This window comes from Lacerta agilis, chromosome 8, assembly GCF_009819535.1.
Source record: "Lacerta agilis isolate rLacAgi1 chromosome 8, rLacAgi1.pri, whole genome shotgun sequence".
Lineage (NCBI taxonomy): Eukaryota > Metazoa > Chordata > Lepidosauria > Squamata > Lacertidae > Lacerta > Lacerta agilis.
The window spans coordinates 15,352,097-15,362,598 of record NC_046319.1 but is presented as its reverse complement, the minus strand read 5'-3'; the positions used below and the strand labels follow the sequence as shown (position 1 = coordinate 15,362,598).

The 10,502-nt window shown below is 47.5% G+C and overlaps 1 protein-coding gene across 1 annotated transcript in view; it reads left to right on the top strand.

Annotated features, from left to right (window-relative positions):
- Positions 1 to 721: 721 nt before the first annotated feature.
- PERM1 (PPARGC1 and ESRR induced regulator, muscle 1) overlaps positions 722 to 10,502 on the top strand; it is an 83,480-nt gene continuing 73,699 nt past the window's right edge. Inside the window, exon 1 of the mRNA XM_033156282.1 lies at positions 722 to 870. The gene's annotated coding sequence lies outside the window, so the exon portion shown is untranslated. The remainder of the gene's footprint in view (positions 871 to 10,502) is intronic.

Here is a 10,502-nt window from a genome sequence, read left to right as displayed (position 1 = left end):
TTTGCGACTGAGGTAAAACTCAAACCAGGCATTATTCCTAACCTGCCATTATGCTATTCCATTCCTTGGGCAAAACAGAGGCGCCTCTTCTTCCCCATTTGTATAGCAAGATTCGGTGAGGGAAAGAGTGCAATTTGGCAGAGTTCAGAACCCAGAGTGAGCAAATTGTGCATTTTAAGATGCATGTGTGCGCACGCACACACCCCAGAAACCCAGCATGCATTTAAGCTGAGCTGAGCTGACGAGAGAGGTCGCCAAGAGACGAAGCGCCATGTGTGACAGCAAGGCTGTCATCTCTTTCCCAAAGTGACTTTCTCCTCTGGAAGGGGGAGCTTCTGCGTTGCCAGAACGGCCGTGGGCATGCCGTGGGGTGGTCTTGACGGTGCTGAGCGACTCTCCGGCAAATGAGCCCTGATACCTCAGCTGCGCACTCCTCCCCAGCACCATCCTTGTCAAAGCTTGTATTGTCCAGGCCTGGTCAAAAATGCCCTCTCTTGTCCTATGGTTGCGCTAACGATTTGTCCGCAGCGTTTGAACTCCTCTGACACGGCTGAAGCGCAGAAGCCACCGTGGAGCCACTTGGTTAAATGGCTTTCAGAAAGGGTCGGTGACATGGTGTGGAAAGGGCAGCCGTTTAAAACCATCCATTTATTTAATCTGTGCGTGGAAAACAGCAGGGAAACAGACACTGGTGTTTGAGGCCTGCACAAGTTGGAAAACCCCGAGGAGAAATGAGGAAACAGGTCAACGTGGGTCAAGAGGGATCACTGTGAAACACGTCTAGGCCAACAGCCTCTTCAGCTTTCACAGTGTCTACTCAGTGTCTACTCAGAAGTCAGCCCCGTTGAGCTCAGCAGGACTTGTTCCCAGGTAAATTGGTTATAGGGATATTCTTTCTTCATTACATTTGCATCCCACCTTTCCTCCATGTAGCTCAAGGTGTCGTGTGTGGTTCTCTTCCTCCCCCATTTTATCCTCACAACAACCCCGTGAGGTAGGTTAGGCCAAGGGACTGTGACTGGCCCGAGGTCACCCAGTGAGTTTCATGGCTGTGGGAGGATTTGAACCCTGGTCTCCCAAGGCCAACACTCTTGACTGTGCCACACTGGCTCTGCAGTTGCAACACAGCCTTGGGTAGTTGTGGCTACAACTCCGTAATTCACAATACTATGGGTTGAATGTGAGTTCAGTCATACTCAGAATGGACCTACTGAAATAAGTGGGCTTAAACGTCAACCGTGACTAACTTAAACCCATTGATCACATTGGTTCTACTCTCAATACGACTTAAGGTACCCTAAGTTCCAGTTATCACTTACTCCACAACCAGTGCTCTCCCACTGCTAGGTTTTGAAGCTGTGTACACATGTTAGCTACAATCCATGTTGATCCTGCCATTTTGTGACAAATACTGCTATTTGATGCAGGGTTTTCCCCCTCAAACCAGCTTCAATCCCACTAGAAAACTTAAGCTGCATTCACTTCATAGTTAAGAATGGTGTGTGCATTCGAGACCGCTGACTTTATGAATACAAGTTCCAGGGGGTTGCAGGAGAGGGGAAACCGAAAAGGTCATGTGTATCAGGTAAAGACATCCCTACCCCACTCTCTGATGTGAACAACACCAAGCAAATGCAGCTTGCAATGCAGCAGGGGGGAATGACCTTGCTGGGTTTTAAACCACTGATATAAACATACCCTCTGTCAGATTCAACCTTATATTTCTCACACAAAATCTGCCACAAAGAAAGGAAGGGAAATAGTTTGATGGAACAAAAATGGTCAGATTGGGATAAACATATTAACAGCCATTTTTAAACACTCACAAATGTCTCAATTCCACACAGGAGCACATGTTTGTTTATTCATGCTAACCCACAGTTTGCCTTGCTGTAATGTGTGAGCCGAGTCCAATTAAGGTCTACCCAGAATAGAAACGTTGAAATTAATGGACCTATGTTAAGTCCTGTCTCTTAACTTCAGTGGGTCTACTCTGAGTAGCTCTATCATTGGATACAACCCCTTTGGCTCCATACAATTAAAGTAAATCCCCACCCCTGCACAAACAAAATAGAAACCCGGGAATTGTAGTTTACCCCCTCACAGAGCTATATCAACCTACAGTTCTCAAGTTTTTTTGAGGGCAGAGGATGTGCTTTAAATGAAAGGTGTGTATGGAGCCAAAGGTCATAAGAACAGAGTTGTGGTGCTTGCCACAGATGATAGGGAAAAAATCAAAATAAGCACCCAGGTCATTTTTGAAACCACTTTCTACACTGCATTCGTAGATATCAGGGAAGGTTCTAAGGGTAAAGAGAATAGCATCTCCTGAGGCTAAAAACATCACACAGTTTCTTTTGGAGCTTTGGGAAATGGGCAAGATTTCCAAAAGGTGTATAGCCTTGGAGAAAAGACATGCAGACTGGGCAGCAATGAGGAACAAATGCACATTTGCTGTGTGCCATAAAACTGATTATGCAGGAAGACAGACCCTGTGTTGTGAGCCATCCTCAGATCCAGAAGGAAGTCATTTCCCTTCCTAGTTTATAGACTGTGCTCCTTTGATTGCTAGGAAAGGATACCAGGGAAAACAGTCCTAGTAATTAGCTAATGAGGGAAAGACAGTGAAGAGCAGCTTTGAAGCGCCCAAGCATGATAAAGGTCAAGAAGTTTGACGAGTGTATTGACGTCACTTCCAGCATTTGCTTTTCTTCCTTGGCCTGCTGTCAATTCATTCTGTAGAGACACTGGGACGTGGTGCCTGCTCTAAAATAATAATCTGCCTGGCATATGCAGAAAATATCACTGGCATTCATTAAGTAGCAACAGCTCCAGGTGCCCTCCTATCTCCCCACCCTTTGTTAAAAAAAAAACCCCTTGCTTTCCTTATCGGATCATCCCAACAGCAGCCCCCTCCTCAGACCTTCTCAGCAGTCAGATTATAGCAATTGCTTTCAGATGCAAGTAGCTGCAATAAATGCTCTGGCAGGGGAAATGTGCCTCTAAGGCGCAAAAGGCAAAATCCAATCCCATGCAAATCTGATTATCTTTTACTGCCATAGACACCTACCTAGTCTACTCGTGGGAAAGTTAAAAAATAAAAAAAGAGAAAGAAACCAAGCATGGGAACAGATTAACAAAGACCTGGCATGCAAATTTTGGAAATGGTATGTGGTGAATCTGAAATCTAAGAATGCATCTACAGGTAGATTTTCCCAGCTGTTGATTACGGTGATCTGAATTTAGCATTTACAAGCACAGAAGATAAAGCTAATGATGACTACTAGCCATGATGGCTATCCTCTGCAGCACCACAATTCTAACTTAACTGCAGGGCCGTCTCGTCCATAGGGGCTGGTGGCGCCCCCATGAGCCCGCCGGCACAACGGGCGCCCCCTCCCCAACCTGTCCCCGCCCCCACGGGCGGGCGGGCTGCAAGCCGCCCGCCCTCGCCTCCCGGAGCCCCAGCTGGAGCGCTGGAAGGGTGTGCAAAGCCCTGCGCCGCTCCAGCGCCACGCCCCTCATCCCCCGCTCGCCCACCCTCCCTCCCGAGGGGCGGCCAGCGCGGGAGGGAGGCGGGCCCCAGCTGGAGCGCTGGAAGGGCGCGCAAAGCCCTGCGCCACTCCAGCGCCACACCCCTCATCCCCCGCTCGCCCACCCCCCTCCCAAGGGGCGGCCAGCGTGGGAGGGAGGCGGGCAGAGAGGCGGCACGTCGGGGGTGTCGAGGGATCGCCACGCCACGGCGGCCGATCCCTCTAAGACGGCCCTGCTTAACAGTTTAATGCTGGAAAATGTCGATCACTTCTCCTACCTGGGCAGCTGTCTTTCCACAAGGGCAGACGTCAATGCCGAAATCCACCATCCAAGTGCAGCTTTCTCCTGATTGAAGGGCAGAGTGTTTGGAGACCTGGACATTCACAGGGAAACCAAAATGCTTGTTTACAAAGCTATTGTACTACCAACCTTACACGCTTGTGAAACATGGCACACCACCCTTAGAAAATGTTAAAAAAATTTAACTCTGTGCCTATATTGACTATATATAAAGTAATTCTCTTGAATTTTTCAATTTTTCCCACGGCACACCAGGCAACATCTCGCGGCACACTAGTGTGCCGCGGAACAGTGGTTGAAAAACACTGGTTTACAACACGGGTGTCAAACACAAGGCCCGGGGGCCTAATCCGGCCCGCCAGACCTCGTCATGTGGCCCGTGTAGCCGCCGCCGGCCGCCAGCCTTCACCTTTTATTCTCGTTTTTTTTTAACAGCTTCAGCCGGTAGCGATTTTTAGGCCGTTCTAGGACTCCCCTTCTCTATAGACCATCCCTTCCTCTTTCCCCTGAGTGCCGACCCCCTTTCTTCCTCGTCTCTATGATCTGTGTGACCTTTCGGAGGCGATTGGCTGAGGGCGGCTTGGCGGAGCTCTCGCGAGAGGCGCGGCCTTCGAGAGGCCGACGGCGGGGGTGTGGGGGGGAGCGAGAGCGGTGCTGGGAGGAGGGGGGCGGAGCAGGTGACGGGGCCTGGCGTTGAAGGCCTGGCAGAGGAGGAGGCGGCGAGCTCGGTCGGTGAGTAAAATGGCGGCGCCGGTGGGGGAGAGAGGGTCACCTGTGGGTGGGGAGAAAGGCGGCGGCAACCCGTGAGGGGCATGGGGGCCTTCTCCGTGGCGGGATGCGGCAGCGGCTGAGGGGGAAGCAGCCATTTTGGGGCGGTGTGAGGTCTGCCTGGTGGCGCCGAGGGGTCCGCCCCAGCCTGGGCCTGCTCTCGGCGGGCGAGAGGAAGGAAGCCCCGAGACGCGGCCGGGAGGAGCGGTGGGCGGGCAGCTCATGTCGCGGGAGACTCTGCCGACGCGGCCGCTTCTTCCTGGTTTTTTTTCCTTCTCTCCCCCTCCCCCCCCAATTGACACACCGCGGCCTCATCTTCGCGCCTGTTTTGGAGGCCAAGCTTTCAGGGTTTCGTTTCTTTTATTGTTGTTATTTATACACTGCTCCCCCGACACGCTTGTTTTTATTTCAAAGAAATGCAAGCTTTCGTGGAGCACTTCTTTTTTTAAAAAAAAGGGGGGGGAGGAAAGGGAGAAACTGGATCCGATTCCTGCCTTGCGCGAAACGGATTGTGGCGCCTCTTCTTCGCAAGCTTTTTTTCAATAAAATCATTTTTCAATAAATTGTACAATAATTGTACATTTGAATATCTACTTGCCATTATTCTGACTATGTTTCTGCTTTCAGTGCTAGTTATTACTTACATTATTACAAAAAACAGTAATAATTGAATGCAGTGACAATAATTTATGATAATAAAAAGTAGACACATAGTCCTACAGATACAACCGGCCCTTTGAGGGTGACCAAACTGCTGATGCGGCCCCCGATGAATTTGAGTTTGACACCTCTGGTTTACAAGTTAAAGGATGCTGGCAGAAAGCCCATTTAGAAACCCAACCTTAATATATTCATATGACTGGGCCAGAGTGGTAACTAGTTTGTCATTGCCCACAAGAATGCCACAGAACAGACCACTTGCTCTATCATTTTGTTTTTCAGAGTACTGTACATCCATGCCATATATCTGAAGCACATAGATTCCCCTAAAAATCTTGGGAACTACTAGTTAACTGAAGTCTCTGAACATGTTATTGGAACAGCTAGTTGGGACAGGAGCTATGGTCCAGCAAAGCGGTTTCCTTAACAAATGTCAGGAACTTTATTATAACTGACATGCAAAGAAGCTGATGTTCTCACAACAAGTGTTCTGCCCTCTCGCCTAGCAAGTACGGGTGTCGCCAAGCTGAATGAATTTTTCCTGCAGAGAAAACTACATAACAAACTACAGTTCCCATGATGCTTCTAGGGGAAGCCATGTGCTTCAAATGTGTGGTGCAGAGGTGACCTTACCCCTTCTGTTAAGTCTCTTGAACCAAGTAGAAAGCAAACACAAAGAGCTGGTGGATTTTGTTATTTCTTTCTTTCTTTCAACATCCCCACTCCACCATGCTCTTTCAGTGGTCAACATTTGATGCTTAGCCCCCGCCCCACCCGCTCTCTCTTTTTTTAAAAAAAAGAAAGGAGGTATGGAAAAGTTTACTTGGCCATGGGATGAATAGATGGCAATTAAAAGAAAAGGACAATGCCTGGCCCTTGTGCAGAGGTACGAGTTTAGCTATTAAAGGCTACGGCTTAGGTCAGATTGGGACCATATGTCACCATTCCAAAGCATAGTGGTGCTTGGTATCCCTGGATCCCAAATCAGCTGGGCCCATTGTCTCTGTGCCTGGGTGAGCCCCCCTCCCCACCCCCCCCCAACATATATTCATAGCCCACACGAAGGGCCGCCTAGAAGACAGAAACAAATTGATACATACAAGCGCCCACCACCATTGGGGCTCACATGACACATTTTAAGCAGACAATAAAAGCACATTTCAGACTGTTTAAAAAATCTTGAGAAAGGATCGGTTGCCACGGCGATCAGATGGTAGGCCCCTCCGATGCGGCCCATTAAACTCCAATTGCACCTTATTCATTAGGACTGACTCTCAGGCGGTAAAAGGAGGGGGAAAGCAGGAAGAAAAGGACTTTTTTAAATGGGGTGGGCCTAGGGAGAATGAATCTGTGCAATAACCAGTTTGTTCATCAATTCAGGTGTTGTTTAATTTGTCCTGTTCAGGGGCTCCCTTTGTTTAAGCCCATCACCCCATTGACTTATAATTTCCAGCACTCTATTAAGATGGGTTTCTCTGAACCCACGGGCATCACTTCATCACTTAAAGCGGAAGGAGGGGGAAAGAATGGAATAAATCAAAGATGGGAAGATTTTCACTTTAGGAGTTGATGATGGAAAGGCTTGTAATTTTGGAGACGCCTCTTGGCTGGATGTTTTGCAGCAACAAAAGAGAGACAAGGATTTGCCTCTTCTTAGGCGTGTCAAGGGTGCAGTGCTCAGAGTGTGGGCCACGTTTCTCTCTCACATTAAACTTTGCTCTGTTTGGGGACAGTGTGCTGGTAATGTGCCCCGGAGCTTTTCAGGAGGCAGAGAGAACAGAAAAGACCTTTTGAACTTTGAAACACAAAAGGTGTTAAGTTGTTACCACCCGACCATATTTGGTGAAGTTAAAAAATATATATCTTAATGCTGCCAAAGTAATGAAAATGTTCAGATCTACAAAGGCCTGTGACTTCATGTTGTTCAATGCCCAAAGAAGGGAAGGCAAGGAAAATACCAGCCTGCATGTTTGAGGGTAGGACCAGCCCTAAACATTTTGGTGCCTCAGGTGAAAAGATCCAAAGTACACCCCATACCTAGTAACCAGAAAATCCTTAGCCCTGAAGAACTTTGCTAGTTTCACTGAAACTCACTCAAAATTCCACAGACTTTTTTTGTGGCAGCCTTCCAAATAATCTTAATATTTCAAATTAGGCTATATCTAGAAAAAAAAAACCTATAGAAGTGCAAAACTCGCTGGACCTTTTCTTCACTATTATGAAAAATAATAATAATTCCCCCCCCCCCCTTGTACTGATGATCCTCAGACTTTTCTGCCTATGGAGGAACCCTCAAAGAGGCATCTGCCATGTGAACTATTAAAATAGCTGTGCTTCTGTCAGGCAAAAAGGGAGCAATCGGAACCCAGCCTTCACCAAGATGAATTCTTTTTTTAAGTGAGAGGGGAGCCATGTCACAAACTGCTTTGTTTTGAAGTTCTCCCTCTTCCCGGGAAACTCTGGGAACTGCAGTTCTGTGACCAAAATAGGCGGTTGACACCCTTTACTGTTCCCACGATCCTTTGGGGGAAGCAATGACTTTTTAATTGTTATAATGGTGCTTTAAATATATGGGCCCAAGCCTACATGCAGCCCTTCCCATACCTCCTTGAGCTATTGTAACTAGTTTCACAGCTCTCAATCCTGCGACTGGCAAGTTTGCACTCAAAGCAGAATCACGGCCATCTTGGTTCAGTAAGCCCACCAAATTAGAACGGAATAAGATGTCCACCCGTGTGTGGTGAATGGCAGCACAGCAGAGAAAATCAAGATTCCCACCAGTTCCTTAAGTCCCAATTATTCCCAGATTATCTTTTGAAATCGGGATATCTCAGCTGAATAAACCAGTTGCCTGAATTACTGACAGCTGGGTGAATCGCTAAGGAGAGCAAAGAGGGAGCTGAGCTCCGCGGGTTAAAGGTGCCAGTCCCCTTCGGTGACCTTTGGGGGCAAGGGATACTGTGTTATTGACTGACGGGCAGATAAACAGCCGCACCGTTTGCTGTCTCCTTTGGCACGCCAGTCAGGCAAACAACAGAGGGCAAGGGCCCTCCCGAAGTTAAAGAATAACTGTTTGGAGGAGGATGGGAGACCCCGGCGGCTTCATCCTTGCTCTGGGGGCTTCAAATCAAGCGTGGGGTAAACAGCTTCAGAAAGGAAGAGAGGCAAAAGTCACCTCCGTGGTTACCGAAAGGGGTTTTTGCTCTCTAGCAACGAAGGCTTCCCCCCTGCTTTTGCCCCAGACTCTATTAAACAGCTTTCCCTATCCATCTATCTGTCTATCTATCTATCCATCCATCCTTCCATCTATCCCTCACTCCCACTCACCCACCCACCCATCGTCATTGTGCATGGCAGCAGTAAGCAAAGAAGGTAGATCTCTCCTTTGAGAGGCACAGACAGTTGCTAAGAGGAGAGATACTTGAATGCCTTTCCTGCCAGGGGACGACTTGTATCTGACCTCACCTCACTCCTAGAGGCTCAATTTCTGTGCAAGTGTTTATGCTATTCACTATCTGGGCCTGCAGAAAGTTGCTCTGAACATCTGCACACCTTACATGACTGGTAGAGCTAAATTTGGTTTGGAGCGAATGGTTGCCCCATATTAGTTGGGTGGCTTCTCCCCCGACCCTGCCCTTTGCCCCCTTGCACTTGAAAAACAGACATGGAGAAGAAAGTCTCTGAGAATGCACAGTGTTTCTTTCACCCTTCTTCCTCAGCTTCCCATTGCAAATGAATAAGCTGCATCTGAAGACACATAACTAAAATCTGAAGGCTGGGCCTCAGAGCTAAACAGCACCCAGCTCTGGAGCCTTCAATTTTACACATCAAGCTGCACCTGTTTTTGGCTGTAGCATCCCAGGTAAGGTAAAGGTAAAGGGAACCCTGACCATTAGGTCCAGTCGTGGACTCTGGGGTTGCAGTGCTCATCTCGCTTTATTGGCCGAGAGAGCCGTTTACCTTCCCGCCGGAGTAGTACCTATTTATCTACTTGTACTTTGACATGCTTTCGAACTGCTAGGTTGGCAGGAGCCGGGACCCAGCAATGGGAGCTCACCCCGTTGCGGGGATTTGAACCGCCAACCTTCTCATCGGCAAGCCCTAGGCTCTGTGGTTTAACCCACAGCACCACCCGTGTCTGCATCCCAGGTAGTTGACTAAAAACTGATCCTTGCGGGCTCCCTTGAACTTGCAGACAGATCTGCCTTTTTCAGTCTGAGCCATTCAGTTAACAGTGGCTTCAGGTACAGTATCCCTGTTGCATCTCCTTCACTCCCAGTGAATAGTAAAGACAGTTGTAACTATGCTATTTTGCTGAATAGTCACCACTGTTCCTGTTACTAACTGCATTTGACTGAGCTCAAGAGGACATCATCATCATCATCATCATCATCATCATCATTTCATTGCTTTTTACATGAAAGTGCTTCAAGGCAACTTACAATGTAAGAACAAGAAACATTAAAACCAAACGTAAGGACCACAATAAAACAAGAACCTAAAATACCTATATATAATTTTATATAAAAAAGGACAGATTCAACCCACACCACTAAAAGAATGAACAATAAAAAGAGGCCATGGACATTATTCCCCAAATTAAAAGCCAAAGCCTGAGTAAATAAATAAGTTTTTGGCTGGTGCCTAAAACAGTCAATAATTGCTCCAGGCATGACTCCCTGGGGAGAGCATTCCATAAGCACGACTGAAAAAGCCTTCAGAATAAGGGTGCATGGAGAAAAGGACCTCAGATGACAAACACAGGGTCTAGCTTGGATCATGCATAGATTTCTTCCCATGTTATCCTCACAGTCCTGTAAGGTAGGTTTGGCTGATGGATAGCCTGGTTATCCTAGTCAGCTCTAGGGTGAGTAGGGATTTCAGCCAATGTCTCCCCAGTACAAGGCTACGCTATCTGCTATACCACACTGTCCAATGGCCATTTAACCTCAAAGTCCCACTGATCAAGTGTGATGTCTATGGTATGCATCCAGTGTACATTACCGTATTTTCAGTGTACATTATTTTAGTTACTTCACTTTTTGAAAACAAATAGCAGTTTATCAGAAAGTTTATGTCTGAAAATGCAATGGTGTTGTTAGGGAGTGGGGATGCAGAGAAAAGAGAAGAGTTAAATTATAAATAAAGCTGGGAGGGAGAGTTTTTGCACTGCAATGAAACTATTGATTTCATTGTGAGCATAGGAACAAGAGAAGGTCCAAAATCAAAGCATTCTGTGG